This window comes from Pieris brassicae, chromosome 5, assembly GCF_905147105.1.
Source record: "Pieris brassicae chromosome 5, ilPieBrab1.1, whole genome shotgun sequence".
NCBI classification, from domain to species: domain Eukaryota; kingdom Metazoa; phylum Arthropoda; class Insecta; order Lepidoptera; family Pieridae; genus Pieris; species Pieris brassicae.
Window position 1 is genome coordinate 10,342,944 of NC_059669.1, and position 19,016 is coordinate 10,361,959.

Below are 19,016 nucleotides of genomic sequence, written 5' to 3' on the forward strand. Positions count from 1 at the left end.
GTATATGTCGCAGTAAAGTAGTTAAATCAGGGAGTTAATTGAATCTCTAGATAAAAAAACAATATTCAATCAAGTTGCTAAAGTTCCGTCAGACAAGTGAGTGAACGAAACGTTTAACGAGTTTCCTAAACGTTCCTAGGCAACAAGACTAACCTAACCTAACCATTTACAATAAAGCAAAACACGGAATATCCAAGCTCTCAGTTCTCAGAAATAACAATAACAAATGAAATAATCATGGCGGAGTCTTGTTTTACCATCTTGTTTTACATTGTTAATCACGCTGGCTTTCTGTCAGACAGATAGTTAAACGTTTTCGACGCTGCTTTATTTAAATCAAAATGCTAGCGACTTGACTGAATATCGACATTTAATTAACTGTCTAGAGATTCAATTAACTCTCTGATTTTATTACTTTATTACGACATGTATAACCTCATCTGTTCGAGACTACTAAAACAATCAAATGAACAATGTTTCATCGTCTTCATATATTTTTTAACCTATTAGTTTCATATCCGAACGTCAAGGCAGAATATAAAATACCATCCGTATCACCTCGACGTCCGTCGTTCCCCAACTGAATGCTTTCTTAAGGTAGTTTATGCCACTCACCACCAATATGTGGAACCAGCTGCCCACTGAAATATTTCCGATCCTATTCGACTTAACTGGCACGATCTTTTCTTGAAGTACCATTTCAAGCAAAGTGTGTGCCAGTTCTGAAAATACCTTCAAAGCCCTTGCGAGCCTTCTGGAAATGTGAGTGTCCATGGGCGGCGGTATCACTTAACATCAGGTGAGCCTCATGTGACATTTAAATAAAAATATTACTTAGTAGTCTTAGGATTACCCCCATCGGGAGTCGATTCCACAGTTCGCTAGTTCGCAAAAGAAAATGTCCAGTGAAGTAGACCGTGGAAGACTTCCAGTTTCAACGAAGGCCAGTCACCGATTAAAAGACACTAATTTCTCAGGAATTTAAAAGAATGTGAAAGACGATGCGGATTTACAACGGTGTCAATGTCAATCGCTGGGGCTCCCCGACCTTGACACGCGATGAATTCCAAATTTAAATACGTAAGTATTACTCCCACGCACATGAATAACAGTAAATGATTTCACCTTTACGAAAACATAATAATATATCTGACAATATGTTTATACCTGTAACTTAAAAACTTTCCTAACATTTCATTTTGGTAGGAGAAAACAACGAAAACATTAATACACAATGGGGAAGAATACTGACTTTTTATCCCGACAGAGGGCGTAAAGTCGAGTGGGCCTAAATGATCTGTCAAAGCTGTCAAACTCCATACATTTTTTTGGTTACGTTAGCGTTACTTTGTCTAAAATGACGTTATGTGCTGCCTTTGGTTGCAAAAATAAAGGAACTCATGCATTCCCGAAAGATACTAAACAAAGAAAGTTGTGGGAAAGGGCCCTAAAACTGAAAAATTGGATTCTTCTATATTGCCACAGGTTCATTAATTCGTCCATGTGTTATAGGCCTACTGACAAATGATTTAGGGTCTAATATTTTTTTGTGCTAGATGTTTTTGTGTGCTTGCTTTACTGTGGGTCACTGCATGAAAGTTGCTGGCCGTAATCCTGCAAGGTCGATGGCTTTGCCATTCTGTAGATTGATACTGTTGTCTGGTACTTTTTTCAATGTCAAGTATTTTCTCCGGAGACGGGTTCTTTAACAGTAAGTCTGTAAGGAGTTCATCCTTTAAACTTTTCTGTGTATACTGATGGTCATTTTCAACAGCATATGTATTAGCTGGCCTGATCGTCTGTAGAATGGGCATGGTTGTGTTACCATAGGAAACTGCCATGTTTTTTATGTGGTCATTGTAGTTTTCCATCATGTCCTCTTCTTTAAGCGGCAAGTAGTTAACACTCCGTGTCCTTCTGCATGGCAGCTTTTGTGCTTGCTTGGGGGAGTCAAAATAGACCTTCCTGGGTCTTTTAAAGTCCATTAATTTTTGGGTGCAAACTTGATGTAATAGCATGGTTTTTGTACGTACCATGTCTTCAACTCCATGTAGTAGCACCAACACATGTTTGCAATGGGCCTCTACTCCGCTCCCAGCAGCACATTCGCAGTGGCTTTGCTCAATGGAACCATCGTGGTTTAGTTTAACGTCAACTACATAAAATATTTTCTTCATCTGTGCTTTGCACTGGCCTTGGATAAAGATGAAATCACCATCAGCTACAGCACGAGCGGTTAGCAGAAAACGTTCTTCATACATTTGTCTGCCTTTCAACTGTGCTTGAAATCTGAAACAATAGCATATAATTTAGGTGTTTTTGGAAAGTTCAGTGCCACTTACGCTATCCGAATATTCATAAATATAGTGGATCAAAGAAAAAATCCTGTAGTTCCATGTTTACCTTTCAACAAATGCTTGAATAAGTTGTTTTGTGATCGGAAGTAGAGGCGTGTTTCCGTTTATGTCACGGAAATATTCAGCTGGAGCATTGTAGACTTCGTCTTCCTCGACTTCTTCAGCGCCAAAATTGGCATTCCGGTCATAGGCTTCAAACCTATACCACAAAAAATCGTAGTTAGCATCCAAGAATGAAAAAAAATAAGATGAAAAGATACAAACAACAATATAACCAAAAATATTCAAAGTTTAATTTTGTCTACTGACCTTTAAATCAAAACAGCTTTTTTACCAGCTGCAGAAGCTTTTTAACTCATCCTTTAGCTGCGGCACCGTCATAAAGGAGTACATTTTCGTCACCAAAAAGCAAAAAGAGAACTCAATGCGAAAGGTAAACAAAACAATATGGCCGTGACAAGGATCTCGCTGGTGGCGACATCTATAATTAGGTCTGCGTTTTGTTCCCCATTGAATCTCGAGTCTGTAAATAATAGTAATAAAACTTTATTCATGACAGAAATGGTTGAGACAAAGTAGATAAAACGTGTGCGAGATTATAATTATTCCGTATTTAAATCAGAGAGTAAATTGAATCTCTAGACAGTTAATTGAATGTCGATATTCATTCAAGTCGCCAGCATTTTGATTTAAATAAAGCAGCGTCGAACACGTTTAACTATCTGTCTGACCGCAAGCCAGCGTGTTGATCAACAATGTAAAACAAGATGGTAAAACAAGACTCCGCCATGATTATATCATTTGTTATTGTTATTTCGGTGTGATCGTGAACAACTGAGACCTTGGAAATTCCGTGTTTTGCTTTATTGTAAATGGTTAGGTTAGGTTAATCTTGTTGCCTAGCAATGTTTAGGAAACTCGTTAAACGTTTCGTTCACTCACTTATCTGACGGAACTTTAGCGACTTGATTGAATATCGATTTTTAATTAACTGTCTAGAGATTCAATTAATTCTCTGATTTAACTACTTTACTGCGACACATGGATCATGTTTTAAACATTTAAAAAAATATCTTAGTGTAACATCTAATCAAACAAAAGCCGTATAACAAGTGTGTCTGTGCAAATCCAAATCAAAATTATTATGCATTTGTGTAACATTTATATTTGTTATAAATATTTTTACGTACAGACCTGTTGACCTATTAATAACGAATACTCACTCAAAAAACCCGAAGTTTTTGTTTTTAAGTAACGTTTATGCAGACAATATATAATTAAGACGTCATGTGACGCTTTGTACAACTAACTTATACGTCATATGAAAACAAGCTGTATTACGTTCAACGACTGATAATTATTTAGTTATATTTATTGTCCTTGTATTAATTAGTATATATTTTCTTCAGTCACGTTTCTTTATTTTAGTTAGAAGCGCACAACTTCTTTCACTCTCCCTTCCTCTGTCTTCAGCTACCCCTCCGCGCCTGGGTTAATCAGGGTTGTCTGGTGTCAGCACAAGAAGTTTTTCTACATTTTCTGGAACTCTGCGTGTCCAAAAAAACTGATGTAACAAAGTCTTAAATGACTAGTTTTTACATTTGGAATTTATCAATAAATATTAATTCGAGCTTAATGAGAAACTAGACTCATAAAAGCCGGCAATGCACTTGTGAGCCGTCTGGCAATGTAAGTGTCCATGGGTATCACTTAACATCAGCTCCTACCCGTTTAACACCTGATATAAAGAAAAAAATATGATGTTACAAGTTTGATACACAAACCCATGGCTAATATAAAAAAATAAAAATTAAGAAATTTAAGTTATATTATGAGGTCTTTTACTTGATTCCTCTGTAAAACACGGTTTATATCATTCTCAATTTAGCATTAATTAATTCAGTGTTTTCAAATAATCAGCGTCCATGATGGCATTGGTTTTTGCAAAGATCGCAAAGCAGGAATGACTGTTAGTAACAAATTATAGAATACATAATCTTGACATGTATGCAAATATAATTTGTTCGGTAAAACCGAGCACCGTTGGGATATAAACCCACGTGTTAAACTGGTTTAAGGAAAACGTGTTGAATATAATGATTGGCTCGATATGCCAAAAATAGAACGAGTTAAGTATCACTTGCAGCGGTTAAGAGTTGGATGAGAGAGTCGAGATCGAGATCTGCATTTGTTTTTAAACACACATGTCTAAAGTTACATCTTGACCAAATGAAATTGGTTGGTGATCTAAATTTTCCACATTTTGTTATTTTTTATTTTATTTTATAATACTACAAACTGTAATTATTTTATTTTTATCGCACACACTGTTTTATTGATTTTTTGATCTTTAATGTATATATATATTCTACGGTTTCAATACATGTATGGAAGAAGTATACTAACATTACAATTGTTGACCTATGCGCTGCATTGCTTAATTTGTCAGAAATGTGCCTAAGTAAGTAGTTTTATTCTAGGAGTACATTGTCTTCACATATAATTATATAACTAATGTATACAATATATTGTAAGAACTATTTTAAAAGAGTAAGTTGAAGTCAAGTGTAAGTATGAAGTTTATTTCTCATTCTTCTCCACACGAAACTACCTTTTGGTAGGGGCAACTAGAATCATCTTTATTTTATTTTATTAAAGTATTCCTACAGCTACTCATTATTGAAAGATTTGCATACACGTTTGTCGAAGCCAAGTTGTTTATATGCTTTCTCTGTTATATTAGGTCCTTACATATGAAATTGGCGTATTTCGTACTGGCCACTTTAATCTCTTTAATCTCTTTGGTAAGGAATTCCAAATTCAAATTTGTACAGCTATTTACTCATATATTTGTACTTCGATGACCGTCATTCATTCGTTTTTTCTTCTGCTTTTTCTGTTTGCGTCACTCATTTTACAAAATGGAAAACTTAAAGTATCGCATAATTTACGAGTACGAGTTCCACCGTGGCACTAGTGCTGCGGAAACGACTCGAATGGTGAATGATGTGTATGGCGATCATGTTGCAAAAGAAAACACAGTTCGTTTTTGGTTCCAACGTTTTCGTTCTGGAAATTTCAAACACGAAGAACAAGCCCCGTGGACGGCCTGAGACCCAAGTTGATAATGAAGTATTGAAGGCTATTGTGGAAGCGGATCTATCGCAAACTACGTCCGAGTTAGCTGCAGGCTGCGGTGTTGATAAAACTGTTTTAATTCACTTGAAGCAAATTGGGAAGATTAAAAACCTTGAAAGGTGGGTACCTCACGAATTGACTGACGGCAAACCGGCAAACGCGCTTCGACTGTTGCGTTACATTACTGAACCGCCACAATAATGAAGGTATTTTAAACCGAATCATTACCTGTGATGAAAAATGGATTCTTTACGACAATCGGAAGAGCTCAGCGGTGGGTGGTCAATGGTTGGATCCTGGCCAGCCAGCCAAATCCTGCCCCAAGCGAAAATTAACCCCAAAAAAGTTACTTGTAAGCGTTTGGTGGACTAGTGCCGGTATTGTTAATTGCAGTTTTCTCAAATCTGGCCAGACTATTACGACTGATGTCTATTGTCAGCAATTGCAAATCATGATGGAAAAGCTAGCGGCTAAACAACCTAGGCTGGTCAATCGCTCCACGCCACTGATAATTCACGACAACGCTAGACCACTCACTACACAACAGACGGCTACCAAATTAGTAGAACTTTAATTGGAATGTCTAAGACATCCTCCGTACTCCCCGGACCTTGCTCCAACAGATTACCATTTTTTTCGAAATTTGGACAACTTCTTGCAAGGGAAAAAATTTAACTCTGATGGGGCAGTCCAAATCGCCTTCACAGATTTGATTGATTCCCGTCCGACTGTTTTTTTTAGTAAAGGGATCAATGAACTACCTATGAGATGGCAAAAGTGCATAGAAAACAATGGTTCATACTTTGATTAATTAAATATTATATATTATATTTAAAAATATTCGACTTTTTGTTCCTCCCATACAAAACGACAATTTCATATGTAAGGACCTAATATTATCGATATGTTCTGAGAAGTTTTATTAAACGTTGAAATGTGCCATTTTAGGTGGTCTTATTGGAATAAATGATTTGGATGGACTTAACTTTCGTTACCTTATACAAAAAAATAGGTTACATAAGTAATTAGGCAACGGGCGGCCTTATCGCTAACAAAAGATTTCTTCCAACCCTTAATGGAACAATAAAAAAAGGAACACCTACAGAGGGTGAAAGTACAGAAGCGCATAACTAAAACAAAAAAGAACAAATTAACATGGAACAATAACTACATATAACTAAAATAAAGTTAACCCTAAAGAAAAAAATCCATTAAAAAAATATATATATACTAATAATAATATGTATAAACAAAAATGTACAAGCTTATCCAAGTAAAATTTCACACAAACATTCCATAAACTACTGTTTTATCAAAAACGTGTTAACATTACATTTTCGGTGTCATAATATTAAGTAAGAGTTAAATAAAATAAAATAATATAATTCCAATGAGATGACTTTCAATGATTCAATTTCAGGGAAACACAGATGTCGCAAAAACGTATGCGCGTGCCGCGCACGCATACTAGTTACGGTTTTTCCCAACAATGTCTTAAACCAGCATTTAAATAATCGTGAGAAACTAGATACATTATTAAATTTAAAACTCTTATTTTTTCTTATTATTTTTGTCTACAAAGAATCCTCTTACGTTTAAGTTAATCATCATTTCAATCAATCGCGGGTCTTGTGTTTATTTCAAATTTATCAATTATTATTTTTATACAACAGGAGGAGGTTCATCTGATGTTAAGTACCGCCGCCCATGGACACTCTCAATGCCAGAGGGCTCGCGTGCGTTTCCGGCCTTTTAAAAATTCAAGCCCTAAGTCAAAAACTGCCTTAAAAAATGCTCAGTTGTGGACAGGCGGATGTCGAGGTGATACGGGTGGAATTTGGTATTCTGCTTCGACTTCCGATAATGAAACTCAGCTGCAGGTATTAATCCTAACAACTTCTCTGAACACTCTCTATGGTAAATGCGGTAAAAGATGCACAATGACCCTACATCTCTAGGCAACGGCAAAGCCACTCGGCGAAGGATTAGTCGACAATTCGAACCGCTTTTCGTTAAATTTAACTAAACAAGTATAAAGCTAGTATTTCGTTTCTCGTACTTTACAAATCCAGAAATAAATTCGCGATATTGGGATAATATACAATTTAATCAGTTGAATTTAACGACTCGGTCATGTAGAATAAATAACATGGATGTCGGTTATGTTCTATATATCAAAATTCGAGAATGGCTGGAGCGATTTGGCTAATTATAGTCTTGAAATATTTGTGGAAGTTCACGGAAGGTTTAAACAAAAATACTAAAACGAAACATTGCATTTTCCAATGAACACCGTTCCTGTGAAATTAAAACTCACATTTAAACGCCTTCTGAAATGTGTGTTTCATAGCTGTAGGTATGAGGTCTGATATTTTTGGTCTGATTTAAAAACTTTTTATATAGATTTGTCACAGAAATATTCAGGTGGTACGAAGTTCCGGTGAACTTCCATCGTCTTCCTTCGTCATCCAGTTATTAATAAAACGAATGAAAAATTCTGATGATAACCTTCCTATACATGCGTTTATATATTCTAGGCGTGTGTTTTCTTTTAGACATTAAAGTTTGACATGTTTGAAAACTCTTTAACAACTATGAATGAATTGTTGTAAACGGTTGTTTTTGTGCCAAAGGGTAATTTACCTTATCATTACTAATAAGGGATTCCCGTTAAATTACCGACTTACTCACATATGTACTTTTATTAAGGAAAGTGCTCACAAATAGGACAAGCTATCTAAGTTTTTAGTTTTAGGAACCATCGCCTTTGTATTTACTATGCCAAGTTCCATTATGAGCTAGGTTAAGATTGTTGGCCTTATATCCGTAATATCTACACAAATTATGTGGTACAATTAAAGAAATAAAGAAAATATAAACTTTATTATACGCAATATACAGAAAATTCTGGTAAAATAAAGTGCATCAGCCTCGACACTCAGATTTCCTGTGTTGTGGGCAATCTCTTTCTTTTGACATGTCAACTGTCTTTTACTTTATGATTTCTACATGACACAAATTGACTTGCTTTTTTATTAAAAAAGGGGCGAGCTTTACTTTACATTTATATATTAAGCTGAAACGTAGGTGTTTTCATTTAAGACAATAATCTAGTCTTACTATTATATATATATATATAAAACAAGGTAAATTAACGGAGAGTTAGAGCTACGGATTCTCGTTACGTCAGTATTACGACAAATACTGACTCATAAATGACTTAAATATTCAAGTCATATTGATGTTCCTCCAGACGAGTTCTTAACGCTCACAATGAAGACGTGTGTTGTGTTATTCACCTGCTTTGCGATCGTTCAATCGCGGAACATCGGTTCGATTGAATCTAGTAGTATGAAAGTGATCCATACAAAGATAGATAGTTTAGACCCAAGTCTCCAAGAAATTAAATCAGAACCTGTACATAAAGTTGATGATGGGTTTGTGAAATTGCATTTATTGGAGAAGATGAGAAAGTATAGAGATTTAAAAGTGATTCTTGAGAAATCGGATACCAAGAAGCTTTTACGAAGGAAGAGGGCAGGTATGGTTGTTGGGCGATGTGCAAGAGGATACAAAAGAATGGGACCTTCTTGTAAAAAAAATTAAGTAGGTATTTTATTGTTTACTGTTAAACTTCATGATTTAATTACTTTTATCATTAATTCATCTCGAATTTATTGAGTAGTCAATTTGTAAGCTTTACGCGTATAGCGCAACTTTTAAATTTAAAATTTTCGCTCACTCCAATTATAGTAATTATCTATTTTTGATTTAGTTTTTCTTCATTCTCTTTAAACTTAAAAACATAGTCTATGCATCACATATTAGTAATACTAATTAAACGTTTGCAATTGTATAGAAATAAATGAGACAAAACATTTAACTGGGGCAGTTATGTTTTTAAAATATGCTATTTATATTTTGAAATATATAATATTGATAACAACAACTTCTTTTAAATTATAGAAGCGTTCTCTTCAAATCACTAACCAATTATTTATTATTTCTTTCCAGACAATGATGGATTATCAAACTTTTTCTAGTCATACTATCACGCCTCTGCTAGAACTATCTTAATTAATTTATTTATTTAATATTTATTGAGTAGTCATTACTGGAGATGTGTTCATAACATACTAGTTTATATTGTTATTTAATTATATTTATTTTATTTGTTTAAGATGCTAAAAAAGACAATTCATTAATAATTCTATATCATCGATTAATTATATATCTTTTAAGTTGTAGTTAATCGTTTTAGCATTTCGTCATTGTTATGTATAAATAATTATTTTGAGTTGCTTGAAAGACATTAGCGGCTTTACTAGTTGAGAAAACTTTTATACTTTTTATTTTACTTGTCTCAAGTGTAAATAAATCTATAAAATTGTAACGTGATTGTCTAATTGATAATTGTGTGTGATTTACGTTGTGTTGAAAGGTCGTGATAAAAATCTGTGATTTTAATTACTTTATAGTTAATTTTTTAATATTTATTCAAAAGAAAATACTCTCATATAGTAAGTTAAGTCCTGCCAATACATTGTAAGTTTTTGAAAGTATTTATTATGTGGTAAATGGAATAATTACATTTTTTTGTGATTATCTTTAATCCTTAGTAAATAGCTAATGTAAACAATCAACAATACTTATTTGCTTAAAGATTAATAATTATTGTTGATTGCAGACTCTACGCCTTGTTAACATTACATAGTGGTCTTGATAGTTGATAATATATTATTTTAAACATAACAATTATTTTATTTCTGTAACCTACAATAGTTTAACATATAACCATACTTTTAAATAAACTATAGACCTCATACAAAATTTGTGGTCTACAGTGGGTCCTGGAGGACACTTAGGCCTCTTCTAGCTCTCGCCACTTATTTCTATCCCAGGAAGCTCTAATCCATACACGTTCACCGTGGTTTTTCCATTCCCATTCAATGTTGACTTAACAACCTCTTTTTCTTCTTGGATCTCGATGCTGCTATTCAGTAGAATCACGGCCATTTCTCACGACTTGCTCTTGTCACGTGCCTGACCATCACCATTTAAGCCACGTCTTATTTTCCAAATACCATCTTCCACTCTTGTAATAATTCTAACATTGTCTGGACTTACATGCTCTTTAACGGCCAAAACTAATATTCAATCTCAATCCAATTTTAGCCTACTTAGATCGACAATTCAATCCATTTCTACAGAAAAGCATGCCAATATTCATATCATAGATTGAGTTACCAATCTATTTTTTCAACCAATCCTTCAGAGGACCGATCAGAGATTAAAGATTGCCCTCTGTATGAAAATTAGTGTTTACACATGCCAATAACCTATATGTCTATTTTGACAGTTGCTCAGATTGGCCAAATCAATTCCGGATAGCTATCGGAGAAATTTGTTGGGTTATGGGTTATGGATCGGTATTACGATCATCCAACTTCATATTCATTAGTAAAATGTGTTCATTTTCGTCGTCCTCCAGTTCTCGTGATAGTGATTTGGAAGTTTTAATGCAATTACCCGATTGGGATAGTGAAGTTGTTGGTGATATATCATCTGCAATTGATAAGCTAGCTTACGAGTATGTTTTTATACACCAACAGATTACAGAAAAATTACATGAAATTGCTGGATTTCCTAGAATTGTTGCCATTGATTGCACTCATTTACGAATTCAATCATCATGTAAGTAGTTTATATATTATTTAACATTGTACATTATAGTATGAAGTTGTTATAATAATAAGCAGCATTATTTTCTTAGGTGACGTAATTGGTCAATAATATCGTGATTGGAAAGGATATTTCTCTTTAAATGTACAGGCTGTGTGTGATGCAGAAATAAAATTTATTAATGTTGTGCCCCATGGCCTGGTGCCGCTCATGATGCAACAATTTTTGAAAACTCAGTTCTACAAGTTATTTCAAATTGATTCATAAGAAGGTAGATCTTGATAAATGTGCCAACTAAATTAACAGGTATATTTGTTTATAGCTTAATATCATACAGGTCTACTGAGAAATCACTGGATGGTTGTTAATAGTGCTTGCTCAAATATACCATATTTATTAACACCATTTCTCTGGCTGACCAGAGATATGATGAAGTACACATTAAGAATAGGAATACTATAGAGAGGTAAATATATAGTATAATTTAAAGTATTAATAACTATGCTATGTCAAAAAGTTGCAAGATATGTGTCCCAAATGAAACATGATATAAGGTTAAAATATTTGTCTTTTTCAGAATATTTGGAGTATGGAAATGTCGCTTTAACATTGTATTTATCACTAGCTAAAGTTCAAGCTATTAATATTGCCACAGCTGTTATGCAAAATATTTGTAAGGTTTATAATTTGTAGATATACCGGCAGAAGTTTTAGTTCCAACACTTGATACAATTTCAAGTGAAGAAGTTAATGAAGGAAATCAAGACATAACTGAAAGAACAAGCCTTATTCATTATTATTTTGGGAAAATTAATATAATTCTAGCAGAAACAAACATGTTGTATTTAAATGTCCTTTTGTATATATAAAATAAGAAAAGAAACTCAGTTAAAATCTTAATAAGTTATGTAGTTAATCTACCTATAAAATTAAATTATTATTTATTATAACCATGTAATGTAATGAAATATTATTAATAAGAAATAAAAACATAACATAATATAAAATTTATTTCATTATATTCTTATATATCACTAATATGTAAACCAAAACCTATAAAATAGTAAACTATACTATGCTAATTAATAATATTCTCTACAACCAATTACTTCCTTAACTTTTCTATTTTTAATTAAAACATTTCTAGCTAAGACTAGTTTTTCATTAGTTCTAAGTTCTTTATTTCTTAATATTAAATGTTTGTTTTTAAAATTTACATTTATTAAATTAGTCTATTAATTTTTGTTTAGGCATATAATATTCTGCTATTGCTATATTTCATTTTTTTTTCCTTTGCTACTTCTCTTACGAGCATTCTTCTTTAAATTCTTTCATTTTAGACGAAGACGAAGTTGCTGCGGCAATATCCTGGGACAAGTGGTAGCGGTGGCGTTTAGTCGCTGCGCCAAGCGAATCCACTCATCGTTTTTTCATTTATAGCTAGTGGCGTTGGTGGCTTTCTTATTAATTGTTTTACTTTCTTGTATTAGGTTATGTTAAAACGTGCATTGCTTCTTAGACAGAGGTCGACCTTTTACCTAATAAAACACATTTATATAACATTAATATGACAAAACACTCAAACGCGGGAAATCAGCGTCATGCAAATAAAATAAACCAAATACTTACGGTTTCAACATCCATTATGACAGAGATTATAGTTGTATAATTTATAATATTATGTTAATTTGTACTTAAGCAAACCGCACTTATATTTAGATTTTAGAAAATAGCGGGCACGCCCAAAATTAATAATGTATCCTCAATCTAAGATTATAGGCAATCTTGAATTCATATCGAAAAATCGATCTCCTATCTGCATGCCAATATGACACATTTGATACCCGATTTTTTATTCGACGATAGATTGCACGCAATCTTTTGCGTGATCCTTCCCTCTCGACCGCGTTTCGTTAAATGCAATATGTTTGTTCAAGCATACTGAAAGGTTGCTGTTTTTGGAATGAAATAAAATCAGTAGGACTATGTATCTATAGTAACAAATATTTTTGATTGTACTCTAATAATAATAACGTTTAAACACTCTATTTATATTAATAAATATGTTAATTTATGGTTTTTTTTTGTGGTAATATGATTTTAATACGGAACGGTCGAACGTTTCATTTTTATGACAACTGACAATGTCAACTCTTGGCTTCATGAACTCATGAAGCTTTGTGGCCTCTATTTTGTAAATAAATGTGTGGTTTGGTTTGGCAATGCACGTTTTTACTTAACCAAATACAAAAAAGTAAAACAATTAATAAGAAAGCCATCAACGCCACTAGCAATACATTAAAAAACGATGAGTGGATTCGCTTGGCTTAGCGATTAAACGCCACCTCTACCACTTGTCCCAGGATATTGCCGCAGGAACTTCGTCGAAAATGGAAGAATAAGAGTAGTAATAGAAGTAGTAAAATAAGGATGAAATAACCAGAGCACTCGTTACATGTGGAGTATCATCAACCCTGATAGGGTGGATAAACAACATCCTAAAACAACGAGCTATACAGTTCACTGTTAATTCCACAACACGGGGTATTGTCAGCAGAGGCTTTCCACAAGGTGGTGTCCTATCGACGCTACTGTGAAACCTCGTAGTTAACGAGCTTATCACAGAACTCAACGCTGGCAATCTCTCATGGCACAGTGGGATATGCGGACGACATAGCTATCTTAATATCGGGGAGCTTTGAAAGCTCCCTATGTGATCTCATGGGATGGGCTTTCAAAGTAATTGAGATATGGTGCAACAAGCACGAGCTATCTGTCAACCCATCAAAAATAGAGTTAATACTCTTTACAAACCGGAGGGTTCTGGGACCATACAGGCTTCCAAAACTCTTCAACACTGAACTCAAACTCAAAAAAAATAAACTACTAGGTGTGATTCTGGACAGTAAACTGCTCTGGAACAAACACCTAGAACACAAACTAAACAAAGCAACGATCGCCTTCTATCAATGCAAAAATATGCTAGGCGTGAAATGGGGCCTATCGCCTAAAATAACATTATGGCTATACACTGCCATAATCAGGCCAATGCTGGCCTACGGAGCCCTGGTTTGGTGGCCAATATCTGAACTTCAAACGGCGATCACGAAACTGGGACGCTTCCAAAGGCTTGCCTTGTCCGCTGCTAGCGGTTGTATGGGAACAACTCCGACCGCAACAATGGAGATAGCCCTGCAAATCTTACCTCTGGACCTACACATACAGCAGGAGGCAGCCCCAGCGGCCATCAGGCTTATGGTATTGGATCTATGGGGAAAAAACCACTACAGTTCACACACAGTGATTCTCAACAGGGCAATAGAGTACCAACCTCTTATAGCTGCGCCATGTGACAGAATCACTAACCAACTAATATTCAACAAGAAATATCTTACACAACTGAGAGAAGAGGAGCAGGATCAGTCGCCCCTGAATGAGCTACGTATATACACTGATGGTTCAAAAACAGGATGTGGCTCAAGCGCTGGTATTTTCTTCTTTGATCTCAACATCAACATACACCTACCTCTGGGCACACAAAGCACAATTTTCCAATGTGAATGTGTCGCTCTAACCGAAGCAGCCAGAGCCGTACAGCGGATGGGAGTTAATGACTTTTGCATTAAGCTCATATCCGACAGTGCATCCGTGCTGATAGCGCTCGGTATCGAAAACACAAACAGTAAATTAATACTGGAGTGTCACGAAGCACTGGAGGCAATAGCTCTAACAAATAGAGTTACCTTACAGGTTACCTTACCATAAAGAGACACAGTGGCTCTCTTGGCAATGATGCTGCCGACGAGCTTGCGAGAAGAGCTCTGGTATGATGCCTGCTGGCCCGCATCCGCTCCTCCCCTTGCCCTTCCCGCTAGTTCGAACCTGGATTCGCCAGAGATCCGCTGAACTCCAGAATCAACGATGGTCGCGAAGTGTAGATTGCAAACAGTCCAAAATGGTTCTGCCGGCTGTGAACCCGCAACTTACTAAGCGACTTCTAAACCTGAACAGAACCAATCTCAAAACAATGATAGGGACAATTACGGGCCATTGTCTCCTTAATAAACATCTTTTCGTCCTAGGCGCGACAGACAGCCCCCTGTGCAGAGGCTGTTTCAGCGCAGACGAATCAGTAGTAGTACCCAGGTAGTCCTGGAATGCGAAGCTGTGGCTAATCAACATACAAAAATCCTCGGAACAGTGAGGTCTGTGCTTCTGGAAGGAGTTTGAGGCTTTTACGAACAACGGACCGACTACGCGTCTAAGTGCGAAAATTGAGTCCACCCCACCTCACCTCACCACCTCTACATCAGTGCTGCAGAAACGGCTTGAAGGATTAATGATGTGTATGGCAGCGGTGTTGCAAAAGAAAACTGCATTTTTGGTTGCAACGTTTTCGTTCTAGAAATTTTGATCTGCCAAAACGTGGACGTCCCAAAAACAAAATTGATTACGAAGAATTGAAGGCTATCCATTGCAAATTACGGATGATTTATCTGCGGTGTTAGTGATAAAACTGTTATAGTCCAATAAAAGCAAATTAGGAAGGAAGGCACTCTTGCCGTAGTTCGTGTTCGTGAATTTTTGTTAGTGATTTTTCTATTTGGTATAGTCAGATCATCATAGACATGGATTTGGATTTTTATTATTATTTGAACAAATTATAGATGTCAAGTAGACCATTTCCACAAAATATTCTTGCTGTGATTAATGTACCTTTAGTTCTTACCTTACTTGTCACCTTTAGTAGACACTGTTCTATCCCTAGTTTGTGATATATTTTTTGACGAAACAAATTACAAGTGTGCACTATATGACTCATAATAAACTGATATTAATATACAATAATTAAACGGTATACTTTACAAGTTTGTTCGAAAGTGTTGTACATGAAACAAGTTCAAAAAGCAAGCAATGTGTGTTTTTTTACATTAAAGCAGTGTGGTGAGGGTAACATTAAAACAAAATCGTAAACCAAGGTGCGGACGTGACTAACAATACAAGTCGTCAATTTGCACTATTACTACATAAGAAAATTTCAATAATTTTCAAATTTATCACATTCAACTTACTTGAGACATAAGCGGGCCAAACCCTGAAAAACCAAAACCGTTTTATGGCCCATAATGTTATAAGTATACTTTCATTATTTATTAAAGTTGACTACTTGACTACTCACATATGTACTTTACTTAAGGAAAGTCCTTACAAATAGGACAAGTTTTCTAAATTGTTTGTTTTAAAAACTATCTATCAGGTTTGATAATTACTGTCCCAAGTTCTTTAATGAGCTAGGTTAAAATTTAGGGGCTTAACTTATAATTCCAATATCTACACATTTTATGAGACAATTATATTTAATTATGATTTCATCACGTCACAGTTACACAGTGTAGCTATTAAAATATTGTGTATAAAATACTAATATGCATAGATAAGTGTATAATTAGTTTGCTATTTCCATTTCAGCGCATGTTTCCAATGTAACTATCGTTTATAATAATCCTAATTTCATACTGTTTGTTACAATATTTAAAAGGCAGGCAATGCACTCGTGAGCCCTCTACCATTAAGAGAGTCCATGACCAGCTTCCTGCCCGTTTCTACAAAAAAATATTATTATTTTTTATTTAAAAATCATTCGTATTATCGTGTTTAGGATTAAATCGAGGGCAGATTTAAAATTGCGTACTAAACTAAACAAAGCTAAATAAATAATGTATTCTGTTGAATACCCATTTTCACCTTAGATTTAGATTTTGTTTGGCGTTTGACCACTATGACAGAGACTACTTTTACTAATACGATATACCCACTGTTGTGGACCTCTATCCGAATAAGGTAATTTAATGATTCGTTAGAGCTGTGGATTTTCATTACGTCAGTATTATGACAAATACAAACACATAAATCGCTTAAATATTCTAGCCATAGAAACGACTGCTCAGACGAGTTTTAAGCGCTCGCAATGAAGACGTGTGTTCTGTTATTCACCTGCTTTGCGATCGTTCAATCGCGAAACATCGGTTCGATTGAATCGAGTAGTGTGAAAGTGATCCATAGAAATATAGATAGTGTAGACTTAAGTCTCCAAGAAATGAAATCAGAACCTTTACATAAAGTTGATGATGCGTTTGTGAAATCGGATTTATTGGAGAAGATGAGAAAGTATATGGATTTAAAAGTGATTCTTGAGAAATCGGATACCAAGAAGCTTTTACGAAGGAAGAGAGCGATTAAAACTTGTGAAAACTGTGCACTGGGAGAGACATTAATCAGTATTGGTAATGGATTTACAATATGTGTTAACCTTGAGTGAGTATTTTATTCTTAGATATCGGAAGTTAAGCTAGTCATAAATTAGATAAAGCCAAAATCTAGTTAACGATTTAACTACTTTTATTATTAAATGCTCTAATTTTTTTTGTTTACGCAATTTATCACATTCAACTTACTTGAGACATAAGCGGGCCAAACCCTGAAAAACCAAAACCGTTTTATGGCCCATAATGTTATAAGTATACTTTCATTATTTATTAAAGTTGACTACTTGACTACTCACATATGTACTTTACTTAAGGAAAGTCCTTACAAATAGGACAAGTTTTCTAAATTGTTTGTTTTAAAAACTATCTATCAGGTTTGATAATTACTGTCCCAAGTTCTTTAATGAGCTAGGTTAAAATTTAGGGGCTTAACTTATAATTCCAATATCTACACATTTTATGAGACAATTATATTTAATTATGATTTCATCACGTCACAGTTACACAGTGTAGCTATTAAAATATGGAGGATAAAATACTAATATGCATAGATAAGTGTATAATTAGTTTGCTATTTCCATTTCAGCGCATGTTTCCAATGTAACTATCGTTTATAATAATCCTAATTTCATACTGTTTGTTACAATATTTAAAAGGCAGGCAATGCACTCGTGAGCCCTCTACCATTAAGAGAGTCCATGACCAGCTTCCTGCCCGTTTCTACAAAAAAATATTATTATTTTTTATTTAAAAATCATTCGTATTATCGTGTTTAGGATTAAATCGAGGGCAGATTTAAAATTGCGTACTAAACTAAACAAAGCTAAATAAATAATGTATTCTGTTGAATACCCATTTTCACCTTAGATTTAGATTTTGTTTGGCGTTTGACCACTATGACAGAGACTACTTTTACTAATACGATATACCCACTGTTGTGGACCTCTATCCGAATAAGGTAATTTAATGATTCGTTAGAGCTGTGGATTTTCATTACGTCAGTATTATGACAAATACAAACACATAAATCGCTTAAATATTCTAGCCATAGAAACGACTGCTCAGACGAGTTTTAAGCGCTCGCAATGAAGACGTGTGTTCTGTTATTCACCTGCTTTGCGATCGTTCAATCGCGAAACATCGGTTCGATTGAATCGAGTAGTGTGAAAGTGATCCATAGAAATATAGATAGTGTAGACTTAAGTCTCCAAGAAATGAAATCAGAACCTTTACATAAAGTTGATGATGCGTTTGTGAAATCGGATTTATTGGAGAAGATGAGAAAGTATATGGATTTAAAAGTGATTCTTGAGAAATCGGATACCAAGAAGCTTTTACGAAGGAAGAGAGCGATTAAAACTTGTGAAAACTGTGCACTGGGAGAGACATTAATCAGTATTGGTAATGGATTTACAATATGTGTTAACCTTGAGTGAGTATTTTATTCTTAGATATCGGAAGTTAAGCTAGTCATAAATTAGATAAAGCCAAAATCTAGTTAACGATTTAACTACTTTTATTATTAAATGCTCTAATTTTTTTTGTTTACGCAATTTGTATGCACGCAACATTA

The 19,016-nt window shown here is 34.6% G+C and overlaps 1 long non-coding RNA gene across 1 annotated transcript; it reads left to right on the forward strand.

Moving 5' to 3' along the window:
* Positions 1–10,952: 10,952 nt before the first annotated feature.
* On the forward strand, positions 10,953–11,906 carry LOC123710163. Its single transcript, XR_006753800.1, has 3 exons — positions 10,953–11,189; positions 11,500–11,643; positions 11,871–11,906. It is a non-coding gene; the product is annotated as an uncharacterized LOC123710163 (long non-coding RNA).
* The last annotated feature ends 7,110 nt before the right edge of the window (positions 11,907–19,016 follow it).